Source organism: Ostrinia nubilalis, chromosome 5, assembly GCF_963855985.1.
Source record: "Ostrinia nubilalis chromosome 5, ilOstNubi1.1, whole genome shotgun sequence".
NCBI classification, from domain to species: domain Eukaryota; kingdom Metazoa; phylum Arthropoda; class Insecta; order Lepidoptera; family Crambidae; genus Ostrinia; species Ostrinia nubilalis.
The window spans coordinates 2,113,068-2,131,831 of NC_087092.1; the positions used below are offsets into that span (position 1 = coordinate 2,113,068).

Sequence of the window (18,764 nt, forward strand, 5' to 3'; positions counted from 1 at the left end):
TATTTTATGATCAATAAATTCATCTGTGAGTGCTAAATATGAATTTTATTGGATACAATTTTAGCAAACCGGGTCTTTCGTTGTCAAAATGTTGACGAATTTTAAGCTTAATCAATCAATTCTCACGCATTAGAAAATCAAATGGGAGAGCTCCACAATAAAATCAATTATAATATTTCATGTTTCATAAAACTATTGCTTGTAATGGTCGTTCGACATGTAATAAGCCAATAAACTATACATTTGAATGCTGACATAACTTATTACACTATGAAATCATTCGATGCAAATGCTCCGCAGTGAAAGGTTTTCATTGATTGTATGAAACCAATTATTATCGATTTGATATCTAAATCAATGAAACAGTCATTATTTAATATTTATTTAAGGCATATGTCGTTAGAGATTTCGATATACCTAATTTAAAGTTAATAGTTCAGGTTTATGGTGTATTTTTTTATTTATTAACACATTAACTTCTTTAAATATAACTTTCTACGAGTCGTGTAGTCGTTAGGAATTGTCACGTAGGCAATATACAGTCGTAATGAGCGTTTTGTTGAAACTTTGTTTGCTTTTTACTGAGGGAAAAGTGAAGTTAAGTATTGTAGACCCTTCGTCATAGTGAAGTTAGCGTATTATGAGAAAATATAAAAAATATGTAATGTCGTTTAATAAGTTAATCTATCGGATAACTCAATATAGTTAGGCTCTGCTTGAAGCTGAACTCTTTTAATGTTAGCATTCAAGATCTAAAGCTTTCAGTAAGTATAGCATGGCGACAAGCATCAAGTTTTGGTAGCATAAAACTTAAACTTGTTCGCTAATCTTAGAATTTGGCAAGTCGCTCGCTTGTTTCAGCCAAGCTTCTATGAGGCCCATAGTAAGCGACCACGTCTCAGATCCATATTGTGCATATACCTACATACCAACACTGGCAACACACTGGTCAAATACTTTTGTCTTGAGATACTTGAGAATTGACGACTAGCGACAAACAATAAGGATATTTGCTAATTTAAAGAGGTGGAAGTCTCGAACATTAACGCAAGTAAACATACATTTCCGTGGTTTCTGTTGCTTTAGACTTAGTTAATTTCCTAAAGTGAAATCAACAAATACAAAGGGCCATAATAATAGATGCGTGGAAAACAGCTGTTCGACTATGCAAATGATCGGCCATATTGGAAAGGTTGGCTTTCTCTTGGAAAACCTTGATAACGTTGTCAATCAGTTATGTAACAAATAAAACCCTAATAAGGGCTTTTCCCATCGTTATATGGGCGGCGTGGTATTTTCGGTTATTGCATGTGGAATATTAATTTGGATTATCAGCTGTTATGTAGAGAAAGAGAGTTTGTATTTGATTATTTTTATTATCATTGGGGAGGCCTATGTTCAGCAGTGGACGTCCTGTGGCTAAAATAATGATGATACTTTTTGTGCTGTGTGCCATAAAATTGCTTATCTATAGTCGACTCTACAATATTGAGTGTCATTTCATTTGGTAATACGGGTTTAATAAGTACGGTTTTATAACTTTTATAACATCAAGTTGTTGGTTGGTATTGGAAAAACAATGTAATAGGTAAGTATATGACAAAAATATGACACATGATGTTGATCAAATAAAACAACATGTAAGTAAATAACAATACTGCGATGTATAAGATTTCAGTTGAGAGCATGATTTTCCTTATAAAACTGCACCGCGTAGTTTATTTTGCCTGGATTCTTTTTTTTTACATTCCAGACAGCAGTTAACTACACCCGTTGTAAGGCAAGTTACTGCCAAGTTATTTCATTTACATTATCCTCAGACAAACTTGTTGAGATGTAGAGTTCAGTGCGGGCCGTGATAAAATCTTATAAGATTTTATGATCTTATAGATGGCGACAAACCTATCGTGTAAGATCGGTTTTTGGTAAGGTCTGGGTTCAATAACATCAGCTTTTTATAATGTACTTATTATAGTCTTGATTTATTTATCTACGAATTTTTACATGTGGAATAATTCTTATAGCAGATCCGACTTGGTATTCACGATAGCATTCCTTTCTAATTAAATAAGACATAATTAATATGTGACAACTGTGACAAGTCCCGTGGACGGGTCAAGCTATATCTCAAGATCTACGAATGTGCCCCAGACTTCAGTTAGGTAATCTTACAGTGAATGAAAATAAAATAAACTGCACTTGGCAGTTAGATAACAAGTACGTACTGACATAATCTCTAGAAACTTTATTTATAGCCAGTGGGGGTCTAAAATAAACACTAAATTGTTTTATTATGTTTTCTAGTCAATGTACGAGTCTCGTTTTTATTGTATGAATGACATACAAAACAGCAAAATACTGACATTTATTTCCTTATTGCAAACTAGGTGGCTATTGTAACGTTATATCTCCGTCTATAGTAAGTATAGATAGATAGACCCTTTAGTGATCAAAATTTATTCTTTAAATACCCGACTGCACCAGAAGGAGGGTTATGTTTTGTTTATTAGTTAACATATTATGGGTACAATCAACGAAATGGAAATCTTTGGGGGAATCCTTTGTCCAGCAGTGGACGTCATTTGGCTGAAACGAACGAACGAATCTTTCTAAGGGTGGATTCGACCAAACAAGAGTAAATATTAATCTATACTTATAATAAATCTGTAGAGATGTCAATTCTGTACATGAAATATATTTTCAAAATAACTATCAGGGGGTGATAAGTAGAGATGAAACGGATAGTTGTTTGGCCGGATACCGGATATCCGGCCAGCTGCTAGGCCGGATAGCCGGATATCCGGCGGCCGGATAGTTGGCCCATTGTCTCGTTGCATGTCGTGACGAGTTTAACGCCGCACAGGTGCTTCGAACGCGATCAGTGGGTCTATTAGTATACTAGACTAGTCACACTTTTCGAAAATCGAATCCGTCCGAATAGAATGACAGATTTTGCCACTTATCTAGGGGGAAGATCAATTCGGGTGACTTCGGTTACTATAGCGAGAGTGTGATTGAATAGCTAAAATTAAATTTGTTTACTTGCTGCGTCATCTGACATGCATGCATGCATCATGTCACCAGACCATCAGTGAAAAAAAGATCGCCTTTTTATTTGGCAATATTTCGACATTAACCGATGTTTACTGTTTATGTTTTCGTCATTAGAGTGATTAGCACAGAAAAAGAAATTAGTTTTATGAAAGGCCTTTTTGTATAGTATACTTAGGAATTCCCACGGGAACGGGAATTAGCAGGAAAATCCGTTTGTATGAAAAATCTAAACCGCTTAAGTTAGACGCTTGAAATTTGGCATGCAGGTATCTTAGTAAACTTAAAGCTTAGTTACAACAGGATATTGCAAAATTCCCACGGGAACGGCAGTTAGCGGGAAAAAACATTTGTATGACAAAATCTAAACCGCGTAAGATAGATGAAGGGGGTAAAACGGGATCCACGCGTACGAAGTCGCAGGCGGCCGCTAGTCTCAGAATAAATCGTCAGTTTTGACATATTTCCCTTACTGAAACTGTCAATGTACCAGTTATACCAGGAGTTATTCTCAGATAAAAGTTTGGTCGAATCGGGTCTAATTCGGCCACTAATATTATAAGAAGAACCAATATATCCGACATTGTCAACCCACATGTTATTATAGTGGTACTTGGAGCGAGTAAAGTGCAGCAGATGTTTAATCAAGTTTTTGTTATCGCCGCTATTTTTAACGCGCGTACAAAGAGCGCAGGCACAGCGCGGAATGATAAAATTACTGCGAAACGCACAAAGTAATATTCAGGAAACAAGTAGCTTTCTGTTTACTTTGTTTTACTTTTTATCTGCAGCGATATAAGCCTAACAGTTTCTGGTAGTTGTGGAGTTAAATGGTTTGAATTATAAAATTATCAAAATGAAATTACCTAGTACTTATAGTTAGTAAAAAAGTATATTATCCCATATATGCCCAGAGGTACGAAAACAACTGGTACTAACCCCATGTTCTCTTGCGATGCCCATAAAAGAAACTGTAAATATGCCAAATTACATAACAATCTGACACCTGCATGTATGGGTTATACAGTAAACAATGGGTACAATGCAGAACCTTCTGTATTAGTTTAGGTTTGGTATATAAGGTGTTATCTAAGTAGGTAATTAACTAATCAAGTATTTGCTATAACTTTCCAACGTGAATGTTAAGTCTTGGTTATTAGTATTATCCTTAAAATATGTATGGAGGTAAAAAGGCCAATGTACTCTTTATTTCATTCAGTTTAGTCGGCGGTTCTTCATCCACGTGGTTTTGCAAAAATAAGTATTAATACATAATTATAATTTTAAGTAACTTGACTTAGCCTGTAGATTTCCTTGTGTTTTGTTGTAGATTGATGAATTTTGCTGTAGGTATAAGGTATTTAACTAGGTTTTTGGAAATACATTGAAAAATACTACTAGTGAGTGAATAATCTGCTAACAGCAAACTACATATAGTCCAGTCAATAAAGCATTATAGATGGAAAACTGTAGAACACAATTTCTGACTTCAGGACTTTATTTAGACTAGTTAGGAGGTGAACATAGCAAAAGTCCCCGCCCTTAGCCCTTGAGCCGGCGGGGAGAGGGGGGTTTAAAGGTGCCACTTTTCGGTTTTTCGCTTAATCCTCGGAAACTATGCGTCCTAGTGACATGACTACTTTGAACCAAAAAAAGCATATTTAATTTGCTACAGATGAGATAGACAAGTTTTTCTATAAATTGTATAGTTTTCGCGGCATCTGCTCTAGAAGGTCTGTAATATAGGATATTTTATTTTTGTTTCACATGTTCCCATCAGGAGAAAATCGACTAAATCAACATTGAGCAATCATTCTAGACATGCGGGAGCATGTTAAGCCTAGTTCCAGCGAGGGGACTACACCGTGCGTATATTTAGACGAGTCACTTTGAGCCACTTTTGAGTCCTCATCACTCAAAAACTACTGTGCATTAACACTTAAAATTTGGCTCATGTGTTGAGACTTACAAGATATACATCAGTTTCAAATTTCATAAATCTGCCTCAAACGGTTCTTTAGATATTGACGTCCAAAAATCTACACGTCTGACCTATAGACCAAATTCTAACCACTTCCAGATGACCTCGAAGGTTCAAATTTGGCATCCAGAAAGGTAGTTATGTAAATACAAAGGAACAAATAAAAAACCAGTAAATTTTAACATTTCACATGTGATAGATAGATAGTAGTGCTCTAAATATCGATTTTTGAACGTCAATACCTAAATAACCGTTTGAGGTATATTTATGAAATTTGAAGCTGATGTACATCTTGCAAGTCTCAATACATGAGCCAAATTTGAAGTGTTAATGCACAGTAGTTTTTGAATGATGAGGAGTCAAAAGTGGCTCTATTTGATTCGTCTAAATATACGCACGGTGCAGTCCCCTCCATGGAACTAGGCTTAACATGCTCCCGCATGTCTATAGTGTTTGCTCAATGTTGATTTAGTCGATTTTCTCCTGAAAGGAACATGTAAGACAACAATAAAATTTCCAATTTTACAGACCTTCTAGAGCAGATGCTGCAAAAACTATACAAGATATAGAAAAACTTGAGTGTCTCATCTGTAGCAAATTGAATAAACTTTTTTTGGTTCATAGTAGTCATGTCACTAGGACGCATAGTTTCCGAGGATTAAGCGAAAAACCGAAAAGTGGTACCTTTAAACCCCCCTCTCCCCGCCAGCTCAAGGGCTAAGGGCGGGGACTTTTGCTATGTTCACCACCTAACTAGGCTAAATAAAGTCCCGAGGTCAGAAATTGTGTTCCACGGATTTCTCTCTACACCGTCGTTAAGGCATTCATTGACTGGACTAATAGGAGTAATAATTAAGTGTAAGAGTAACATGGGTAAACAGGCATATTAACATAAATGTCAGTTAAAACTTAACCTTGTAACGTCAGCTAACATAACAACTTGCTAATATACGTAATACGTATTAAATTTTACTATGCTTGTGTATTTCTTGAATAGGGTGGTTGTACCTATAAGGCAGGTGTTCGTAACGATCTATAATAGCTAACGTACAGTGTATAATAAACATAAACTACTTACATCTTTAATATCTAATTAACCACTAGTAGCTGGAATATCAACAGCAGTTATGAAAACCACAGTTGATACACGAGTAAAGGGTAACATGGTAGCCGACATTAATGAAAGATGAAGTTTTGACATTGACTAGGTTTGGAATAGTGAAAATAGTGTCAGATTTTATCATGACGTGTTTAGTTGGGAAACATATCCAATTATTATGTTCAGTGATTAAAATAGGTAATTTCAATCAACTGTATAAAAATTATCAATTAATGCAATATAACCCAATTTCCTTGAAAATTCTCTAATCATAATTTTTTATTCATCAAACTATCATAAGAACTTAAAACGTAAAAAGTGAATCCACTGTAAAGGGGCCGTCCATATATTACGTCATTCTAAATTAGGGGGGGGGGGGGCGGGGGTTGGTCTGCGGATGACGGTAAATGATAGATAGGGAGGGGGGGTGTTTCGAAATTGACGTCATTCTTATTTATTTATTTATAGTTTATTGTTCACATACAAAAAGATTATTTCCAAAAAAGAAATTTCTTCCAGCACACCTAGTAAGTGAGACTGCAAATGTGAGAGGCGGCTAAGGCGCGTACAATACTAAAATAAGTCATAATAAACATACATAATGCAACATAGATGTACACAAATACAGTAATACCCTATTTTTCTCAAATCTGCAATGTTTTAATTTTGTCAAACTGGTAATGACGTCAATTTTGGGAGAAGGGGGGGGGGGGGGGGTCATTAAGAAATGACGATAAGATGATTGTAGGGGGGGGGGTCTAAAATCTGAAAAAATCGATGACGTAATTTATGGACGGCCCCAAAGGGACTTTATGCTTGCTTACGTCATTAAGGACCTACGTCATTTGCATTCCTCAAGCGATGATAGATAAGCAAACATACAGAAACTAAATCCTTTCAAAGTGTTACGACGATAGAGCCACATGGCATTTTTTGCAAAACGAACAAAAGGTGTTTGTCATAAAAAATGCGATTGACCTACGTTTTTAACAACCTGTAGAGAAATATCGATTAAGAAATCATTACATCCGGAATTCCAAATTCCGGTTTAATAGTGTTAAATTCGTATAAAGCTTGAGAACAAGGAAAGTAATTCGAATGAAAATTATACCTTTTTGGTTGCGAGAAATGAATAAGGTGACAACTGTACCTATTTCAACTACCAACAGAGTAAAAAATTGTTGAATGAACACGTTATTACTTTCCATCATGAGGAATACCATTATAACTAAGACAAGAACCCCAAAAGAAGCACAAAACTACGGGGAAGGAGTCAAGGTTACTGGCTGGGACCGGATAATGTTTGCATTTTGTACAATACGCATTGTTAGCCATAACAATGCAATGGGTGCCGGACAAAATTAGCAGGGAAAAGATTTGTTTATCGAAACATTTAGGAATCTATTAAAGGTCAAAAAAGTTACATTCTAGAAAAGCGATTTTATTTGTTTGGGATTCTGATACTCTAGAAGTGTTCTGGATTTTATAAAAAAACATGTTGATCTTACAAAAAACAAATCATAATCCATCATATCGCTACTTGAAAGAGCCAAAAAACGAATTGTAAATGTCTATGCATGGTCGATTGGAAATAGATAGTTGATCAAACAGTAGTTAGTAGCCTTTGAAACTTTTATTACAGAAAATCCTTGTACCAACGGAAGTGAAGCAATAGTTCTATTAATATCCGCAATTGCATCGGATGCAGATGTGGTCGGTTCATTGGAGATCACTAAACGGAATATACTCAGAATTTCATCGACTGATGATGAAATTCGTAAAAGTTTACCAAAAGACACTTCGTTTAAAGAACACAATGAAATAGTTGTAAATCGGCCAGCTGATATCTTAACAATGGACAAAACAATGTCCGTTTAAACAAACGAACAATGATATGTTGTAAGGTCCTTCAAATTACAACTGCAACATTAAACGGTGAATGTTGCCAATTTAAGCAATAACAATTCATTGTAGTGGACAGGACTTATCGTTAATAGATTGGCTGCGCTATAAGAGAGACTAAACGCTGACCCAAACATGGTAATTGGATCATTTGAGCTGTACAAGATCGACAAATTAGGCAAGATATCTGGAAGAGGATTGTAATTTGTTATGCTAATTAGGTATTTCAAATAAATACTGATTTAAAGATTTCTATTAATGATTTGGAAACAACTCAATCAGAAACCGAGCAACGCAAAGGCATGTGAGATCCGAAAGATATTGCATCGATTACAGACGCGTTACTTCACACAGGTAATGATTGGAGGCAGTGGCGCGTGACTGCATCTGACCCTAATAACCATTGCATACCAAAGATACAATTCAATCTAGTTGAGCGATGGCGGGAAAGATACTGGTGTTTTTATGGGGCTTGCATGCAAAGATTTAGATGATAACCGCGGATATAAAACAGAAATAGCTTTTTAAAAGTTATCAAGACTATGAAGTTTAACAAATGTAATACTACGTGATAGTAGTAGTAGGTACTTAGGTTTAAAACTAAAATTTTCAATTGAACACGCAAAAAATTATACAACGACTAAATGCCATTTATTTTCAGGTAATATCGTGTGCAACCTGTATGCTGACTCTTATCAGTAGGTGCAATGTTATTAATTTAAATGACATATAATTTAACATCAGATAAGCTCGAAAAAGTTATTATGACTTCATCTAATGTGAATCATCTTAAAGAAAATGGGTTGCAAGATGATAGTATTATTTACGGAAGCATGAAACATATTTGTTAAAGTAAAGTTGTGATGAAACGCAACAAGGACGTTTGATACTATTAAAAATTTCGAGTCGAGATAATGTACCCGACCGATTACAGTTTAAATCACTATTTAAATATTTCTATCGATTATCAGTAACAACATTTGTAACTAAATATTTGCTCAAAAGGAAAATAACATCATACAATAAAATTGTGGTCGTTAAAACACATGTTTGACGCATGTCTGCAGGGTTTTTACAAACTTGTATACCTCATTATAACAGAGCATGTTTTTAACTTGAGCCCTAAAGAGAAAAGCGTATCATTTCTACTTGACCTTTCGACATTCCAAGCGCGTTAAACTATATCGTGGGTTTGTGCAAGGAGCTGCACTTTCACCACATTGTATCCACTACAAACAAGTATAACTAAGGGGCTATAAATTGAAACACTTTCGTTGATTAGGTAATCGATATGCAGGTAGAACCTAGCAGATTTACTATCGTTTGAATTCATGCTAGAGAATTGATTGCGCTTAAACGAGAGATGTAATTGATAGTAAAATTTTGTATATTGCATTCTGGTCTTAAACCAATACAGTGAAGATATACTTTGGAATAATCAGAAAGAGCCATAAACAGTACAACGTTGTTATGTTTGTTATTAGGAGTAATTGAGGAGGTAGTGAATTCGTGATGGTGATGACTTTTATTTACGAGATGTAGCCAAATCAAAGACCACACACGGAATCGAAAGTTCTAAAAGATGAAATATTGACGCCGCCAAGTTTTCTTGCATAAATGATAAAACGCTACATACAGATGAGACTTTCTCTAGAATTATTGACGTTGAATTGTAAGTATCGCTCTATCGTCACGCGATAATTATGAGTTTTAATGTTGGCGCGATGTTTGGTTTGTAATTAGTAATTTACATACCTTTATTGGGGATGGCAATATCCGTTTAGACACATCACATCACAAGATCACTGCACACACATGGGCACATGTTATGATTGATATAGTTGGTGTATTATTAGAGTTCTCTGCGGGAGGTTTGTTCGGCGAGCGCCGCGGAGCGAGCGATGCGTGCGCGCGCGGGGAGGCTTGCCGCGGTTCTGCCGGCGAGCGCTGGTCTCCGACATGACCTAGTGGAAATTGGGTGAAGCGGAATGGGCTACCTGAGTAAATTCTTTAGAAACCTTTATCTGTTTAACAGTTAATTTTAACTGAGCGTGTTTTTTTTGTGTTTTGACAAATTTGACGGTAGAGTAGTTTTTGTGTTGTCGCGTGTACAATCTGCTTTTTGTTTGTGTGCCTTAACAATATTTGACTATTGGTAAATGTTTAGTTACGTTATCATCTTAAAAGGGTCAGCTGTCACAGACGCAACAACTTAATACATTACTATTTGAAAAAAGTAAAACCTTTGAAGACAACTGGTCAAGGTCTCCCAAAACGGATTACGTGAAAGCCGAAACAATCGATATTGGATCAAATAGTGTTGTAAAGGAGCATGTCAGCATTGAATAATGGACAATGGCAGGCTGTGTCGTGCCGGGCCGCGGTAGACTCCGATACACCCAATTACCGCGGAATGTGGGTCACTCATGCGCCGCGTAGTTAAGCCTGTGGACTAACGAATGGAGCATAAGTTCTGTTGATGATGGAAAGGCAAATATCAACCATATCTAGCAAAATGAACTCTTTATATTTAACTTTGCGAATCTGGGATGCTGTGCTGTCATGACTGATCAACAAAGCTCTACATTTCGCAGCGTTTCGCTGAGTAGATTGAGTGAGTTTATTTTCAGAGGTTTAAAACACAGAGATAATTAAGATATAGAGGTTACTCGAGTAGTTATATTAGAAACTAATTAATTAATATAATATACGTGTATAAAAGCAATCAAATCTTGCAAAAACACTAACTTTAAATACTAAATGAAATATGAAGACACCACAACCACAGAATAAAAAACATTTATAACAGTTATATGGCCATTTAAAATGATGGCTAGTCTATGAGCTAATCCAATAAACGTGCTGCTAAGTTATGCTAACGACCGTAAAAAATGAAGACAACACATAACTCTGTAATGAGGCGGTGATCAAGCCGCGCAGTCGACTGCAGATGATCTACAGTTTCACGTGGTTTTTGCCATCCTTGCTGGATTTAAGAATACTTTGTTGGCTGTCATTCTTGGGTATTGTATCAGATTTTATTGGGTTATAAAGTCTAACATCACGGTTGTGACTTGAGATGTGATACACAAGTTACACAATTTCATAAATTAGAAGAAGAATTGATGTAAATATAATGATTGTGTACCTTCAATTAAAAACTTCGAAAGGTTCTTTGATGTTTTCAAAATATATTGGAAATGAAACGGAGAAGAATGAAGATCACAAATGATAACAAAAAGACAATTACCAAATACTCAAATCTGTGGAAAGAAAGTATTAAGTGTAGGATAAATTAGTAGGAAGCCGTCGTGATTTTAAAGTAAATAGAGAAGTACTTTCTTGCGAACATCATCGTTAGTAGCTGGTGCTTTTGCAGAGTTATTATTATCATCATAGACAAAAGCTCGAAGGTGAAAGTTTGACTGTTCAGTCACGACATCAACTACAAACCTATTTTTAAATTTTGAACGCTTTTTAAATCTTGAATATCCTAACGTGAACGTTGACGGAACCCTGTGCGGTAGTTTACCGTTTTTGCTGTGCCATCATGACGCCATAATTCTGCTGACTCTTGACCAATACACAAATAATGATCTCAATGTCAGATGTAACGATTTTAACATTGAAATCATTAGAAATACTACAGGCGCGGCTGACCTTCGGTAAGATTTCTTTACCAATGATGACTTAACTATAGTAATGCTTGACGTTATTTAAGCATTACGTTATTATGTAAGAATTTAGTTATCTTGTGTGGAAAAAGGATGAGATTTATTATTATTTTGTAAATCAGTTCTTTTATTCGTTAACAGTTTGCCAATCCCTTTTTGTTCTGCGTGTCTTTTTAACTTAGGTTTCTACCTTGTAAATTGGTATGTAATTTAATAAGAATATAGTTATTTAATTCGGTTATCTTTTGTGAAATGATATAAGATTTTCTATTTGTAAATCAGTTCTTATATTCATTTAGTTTATCAATTCGTTTACCTTGTGTGATTATTTTTAACTTAAGCTTTTCCTTTGTAAATTTTCGTTGTGAAACCTATACCACTATATCGATTACTTCACATACTCATTCCATGGAAGCCCGGCGAGGAAGCAAGCACGATTCGCCTATAAGGTTTCCTGCCTTGTCACCAGAAATCGATCAGCATTCTCAAGTTATTTCGAACACTTTCGCAGTTTCTATTTGATTTGCCAATAGTAATATCAATCGTTTTTTATTTCTCAACGGTAAACAGAAACCACAATAAAATTTAGAACGTGATCTAAGATGAGCAATCGTGCGTGGATTGGACTAAAATCTTTATGAGTTTTTATGAAATAGTTTAGGTTTAGGATCATTTAAGGGACATGGTGGAGTCAAAACTAATAACGATATAGTTGAAATGTAAGAACATAAGAAAAAAAAAATCTAAAATATTTATTCAGTTTATTTAGACCACAAGTGGCACTTATGAACGTCAAAATATAGTAAATAATAAAAAAGAAAAGGTAGCCCTTATGGGGCACTTTACATGTCTCCTTATCTTTTGGGCCTTACCAGCGCTTCGAGACAAACATATGGCAAGTGCTGAGAAGAAACGCCGGAACAAACTCAAAGGTTTTACAAAACACTAAAAATTAATAAGAAAATCTATCATCATAAAAAGATATTGAATCGAGTACTCGCACAAGAGTAACATTGGGCAATATTTGAGACAATCGCAGAAAACAGAGCTCACTTCTAGACTATAGAAAATTGGTGTCTTGTGTAATATTATTTGCTCGACGAGTTGAGCAACACCTGTTCACTCTACTCAAGAAATAGGCACATACATTACAAAAGAGCATAAAACGTAAAGCCGTAATTTACGCGAGCTTGCATTTATCTAATTAAAAAATGACGGGTAATGAATCTACTGTGTAAGACATTGACGGCATGTGAATAATATTAGCAATAGCAAACCAAATGCAAACATTAGTATACTGTACTAGTCGATAGATGGCACATCAAGCAACAGCTTTTACACATTTTGTTGCAAAATCGCTTTTATTAGAACTGTATAAAGTTCCGCAGTGTTTACTTCGATTTAGTCCATATTACTGCGTATCTACAGGGTGTTAGGTAAATGGGTATATGAGCCGACACTAGCCCATGTTAACATGGTCATCTAAATGGTATGGTGAAGTCAAAAAACTGATATCTTCATTTTAATTATTTTATTTTTCATACAAATCGGATTTTATTAAATTTATTTTGTATGAAAATTTTAAAAATTAAAATGATGATATAAAATTTCTGACTTTACCATACCATTTATATGACCATGTTAACATGGGCTAGTGTCGGCTCATATACCCATTTACCTAACACCCTGTATACCTACAGTAAAATCCAGTTTCCCCAGGGACATTGTCAAGACAAACAATCGAACATAAGAATGTGTCGATAAAATGATAATTTAATTTTGCAATGAAATTCTGAGCCACACCTGAGACTTAACATATCACAACTTGTGTAAAACCAGTACGTAAGGTTTAAAAGATTACATATTGTGATTTCTAAAATATTTATATTTTAAGCACAATAGACAATTTGCCATTTAGCGATGACAAACTCGCAAATGCTCAGAAAGGTAAGGCGTTACAAACATTAAATTACAATTCTTTCTCAAAATTCGATTGTTACATAAGCTGAAATAGAGACGACAGAGGATCTCAAACTAGCAAGTTGTAACAAGCCATGTTTAGATTGTAAAATGTAAATTAATAACGGGTAATGCAAGGCAACTGGACATAGGCGGTAACCGCGCCAATCGATAGCCTGGGTAGGACAAAATAGGGTTACCATCTAATCAGGTGGCAGGTCACATAAAGCTAGGAAGATATCATTATTTACCAACTATAAGCCTGCTTGTGACCACGGCTGCAGCATCGCAGCCGAAACGTCAAGCCATGAGTACACAATGTAACTCATTAATAAACGTCGCGTTAAGACCCTTGTCTTACTATTTTAGTTGAAATGGAATGCGAAAGTTTAAAATCTTATATTAAACTACAAAGATGGTCCTAAAAGTCTGCCCTAAGGAACGTCACAAACACACTCTCCCATTTTTTTTATCCAGCCGCTTCCTGCTTCTTAAGATCGTAAGAGCAGTTGGGCGTCCTATAGGCACTACGTTTGCCGAGACGTCGTCTCTTTTTGAAGAAGACATTGTCAGTTGCAAAATTAAAAACGCAACGATTGTTTCTTTTGCTGTAAGCGTCTGCGTGTTTTTGTCAAAACAAGAATTTAGGCATAGTCTGATGAATACCCAAATGTCTTATCAGGTCTAGGCAAATCCGGACGGAGGGTAGCCCTCAGTCTAGCCAATCAACTATAAAAGGTTGCATTGCGTGAAGTCGTCTGCCCTCTCAGGTTGCAGGACGGGGAAAGTGCCCGGGTCAACGCACGCGCCACCTGTTTTCCGTTTCATAGCTTTTGTTAATGGGTCTACTATGCAGACGATGGTTGTTCAATTAAGATGAAATATGATTGAGAAAGAACTTTAAAATTATAGGGCAAACAGCCGACACTTTGAATTGTAGGATCTTAATTAAAAACTGTAGGTAGAGTCACATCACAACCTGGTGATTAAATGAATGAAAACATCAAATTATTATTTTACCTACAATTATTTTATTGAAACAAACATGACAACCCAAGGATAATAATAAACCTTAGAAAGATTTATAATTGAGCAGAACATACCTAAATAGAATGAATGACTTTAGTTCGTATAATCAAAAGTAAACTTCAGGGAAAAAATGGCATTGGGTCGTCAATTAATTCCGTTACGAAATGTTACAGTTTATTTTGATAAAACAACTTTTTAGCAAAGATAAACAAGTTTATTAATTCTGTGCAATACTTGAAAAAGTGGCCCGAAATTAGCTCCCAGCGTGACACCTTGACCTGGTTGATACATTGGCCTAGGTGAAGCCAAAGTAGGCTTAAAAACAACCGACAAACGACACTTAAATCTATTATAATGATGTAGCTACTTGTAGCTAGACGATGTTTACTAATTACGATAGCATCTACATTGAGATAAGGCAAAAAAAGTAAATTATGAGAATTATGATCATAAAAAAGGAATTCTGTTGTTTCTATAATTACAGAATACAATTACCTCAGTAATTCAACTTGCACATAGAGAAATAGCGTCTTAGGAAGTCTTATATGGGTTGAAAGCTTCCAAGTCTAGCTGAAAGGCGTCAAGTTTAAATGGTGTTATGGTTAGAAACTGCGCGCGCGCAGCAAATAATGCTCTGGAAAGTTGTGATATTATTCGGCTGCAGTTGCCGATCGGGAATATGACAGGCCGGTATGACAAATGAGGCGAGTTTATCGCACTTGCCAGCCGGTTCGGTGCCACCCAGCGAGCAGTTTCACCCTTTTTAGTGATGTGCCATATCGATAAGTGGAATCGAGTAATCGAATTGGTTTTATCTGATAAATTATTAGAAGCTTTAAGCTTCAAAATTGTTATTATCAATTGAATTAACTTCAGAGACAATGAAAACAAAGCTGTTTGCGTTATTTTAATAAAACATAAGGAGTGTCAAGGTATCTAAGTTGTTAACAAGTAGCACAATGATCGTGGGCGTAGCTAAATAGGTACATTTCTTGGTCATATCAAGAATTCCAACTCAATCGGTTACTAAGTACTTCAGTAAACAAGCACGTGTAAATCGATCGAATCGAATTGTGAAGTTACTCGCACGTCGCTACCACACGCGTGGGAATCAATCTTGCAATGGTTATTGATATCACAGAATCTGAGCATTGAGAGAAAGTTAATGGTGTTCGAGATGAAATTGAAAAGGAGCAAGAACAAGATACGAATATAATTCGAAATGAAACAAAAGCATACATTGATAAATTTTTTGTCGATGTAAACCTTCAATTAAACATGATTGTATGAATCAAAGGAATCACTATAAAATTTCTTCATTTAGATGTAGATTTTATTACCATTAATGATGAATATCTAATAACCCCTTCTAAAGATGGAAGCATTAACATCAGTCATTAAGAAATCACTCAAGGCAATATCCATAACTTTAGTGCCTGCGTAATGCAAGTCTAAATCGTAGTTAGAGCTGCATGAAAGATGTTCTGTGTTTTAACGACCGACGGATGCTCTCGGCCAGTTATTACAAAAGCTAAGTGCGTTACTTAGCGTTTGACGTCAAACCATTTAAACCCATACTCAGTCACTTAGGCGCATTGCTATTTTTAATTACAATATTATTTTTAGCGCTAATTGTTTTAATGACTCGATCATTCACATTGTCACTTATAACAAAGACAAATAAAACGAAAAAAAGAACATTGCTGAAAATCGCATATTATAATTTCTGACCTGGAGTCCTGAAATACAGGGCTGCCCTACATTAGGCTCCAGTCACACCATTCTCTGTTCCTTCATAATGTATGTTTAATTCTAATAGCATCAGGTGTGATTGCAGTGAAATCTGCCTTATTCTACATAAAAAATACTTTCCAAAAATGGGTATTTCACATCACAGCACGGGACAAAAGCACCCATAGGATTAAACTGAATGAACAAATCTAAATGACTAATCCAGTATTTAGCAAAATATCTGGGAAAACTTTTCTTTGTACGCAGCCCGACCGAACGCATTTCTGCGAATTGATTAGCATTGTAAAATTGCATGCATTGAAAGCAAGAGTGAAGAGTGCACCCACGGGTGTCAACGTCCTTGATATGAATGACGCACATTCATGCCTGGACGAACGATAGCATACGCACTGAAATCAGACATAAGTATACTAATATGGTGCCTTCGTTAGAATACGTTAAGGACTTTTTGTACATACGAGTAGCAGGCACTTGTTCTAAGTTTGTTGAGCGGCTATTCTGGTTCTATGAAGCTGGGACTTCATTCATCACTACGACTGGTGCCGGCCGATCTATTATTATTCGAAGTTACTAAATTTCTGAATGCTCTATCTCAAATCATAAAGTATCGGAGGTAGAAAGGTACAAAATTATTAAGATCAAAATGGATGCACGCAATCCGTGTATTTGTTATACTTTGTGTGAATCAGACTTTTTAAATGTTTAGCTTACGAAAGACTCAATCAAAAATGTAGTCTATATTAACAGTTTGTTACTTTCGAACCAGTATTTATTATGACAAACGGTTTTATTGTGATTAGACGTCTACTTATTTTCTGTTGCAAATCATAAAAAGTTACGCAACAGTAAAATTATTCATTCACTCCTAATGTAGAGACGCACTTTAATTTAAATAATAAATAATAAAAAGACGCATAATCGAAATAATTAGAAATCGGAACCCGCGTTTATTGCCAGACCAATAATTGAAAATGAAACTGATGCAGTTACGTCACGAGACGTAAGTACCCTTTAAAATTGGTATTTGCACAGTGGTTATTGAGTCAAAAGTTTCCCCCAAAAGTCGCGTAACTGGACAAGACAGGTTGGTCGAGTTTTCTTCCCAACTCGTAATGTGACATCGCGTGATTATTTTTGACATTTGCAGACAATTTTATGATGAGCTGCAATGTAAAGTAGTACCCAATTTGTGCGGAAAAGTTGTCACTGCCATCGTTATCTCTGAGAAAGATGGAGATCACAGACGCCGTCTCAGCTGGTTGTTTAATGCATATTGGGTGACTGAAATATCGCCTTGTTGTGTTAATTATATGGCCAACTAATTGGTTTTTCGCTATGGTCAACCTTTTGTCAAGGAAAGTAGTTAATTTTTTATTCGGGTTTTTATTGACAAGACAAGATATTTTGTACATACAGTTGCCAGCATAATGCATGTAGGTATATTTATTAATTACAAATATTGCCTAAAAACAAAACAACAATACACAGCACAGAACTATTTTAGTTGTAAGTTATGCTTACGTACTTACTCGTAAACATTATTTTGGAGTTGGAACTGTAATAATTTTTTATGCCAAGCAATTACTGTCAAAATGGTTTAAAATTCTCTACAAATACTAGTTTAATAGTTATTTTTCACGTGTCTTGGTTGGTTATTACAAAGTTGGTTACTATAATCAGGAGATTGAAACCAACCATGTCAGCCACCTCATTACGTTAAAACGTAATGAGGTGGCTGACATGGTTGGTTCATAAATGAAGTTGATGACTTACATTTATTTTGTTAGAGGCGTTAGAGCCCACAAGATAAATGTAAAAGTAGAAGAATAACTTAGATATTTTCGTGTTGGCTAAATAAAAGCTCTCAGTTAAAGACAAGCCCTTACAAACCGATATTATACGACTCTACTCATTGCTACCGGACATAATGTTTATGGTTTCCTTTGAGGGGTGCGCTGTCCGTAACAAAAATCGACTGTGTCCGATAGTCGTTACCGGACAGGATATACAACTACGGTTTCTTATGTTAGCGTGCCGTATCGGTAACAAATGTGTTTACATGTCTCTACATGTGTCGCAAAGTCTTGACGCTATATTTTAAATAACTCGAAAAAATCTGATTACCTAAGATGGGAATCGAATTTACGACCTTTAGCTCGCCGGGCGTCTGCTCGCATCATATGAGCTACCGTCAGCTATCTACTAAGAAATTGGATGAACACTGAACCCGTCGAATTTTTGCTGAGAGATAGAGAAGAATCTTTTATTTTTGTGTCAAATGAGTTTTGCCGTAATTACGTCACGTTTCTATGTTGCC

General features: G+C 35.6%; 1 protein-coding gene across 1 annotated transcript in view; it reads right to left on the reverse strand.

Moving 5' to 3' along the window:
* Nucleotides 1–18,764, reverse strand: part of LOC135072110 (uncharacterized) — a 77,780-nt gene that overhangs the window by 36,159 nt on the left and 22,857 nt on the right. The window lies entirely within an intron of this gene.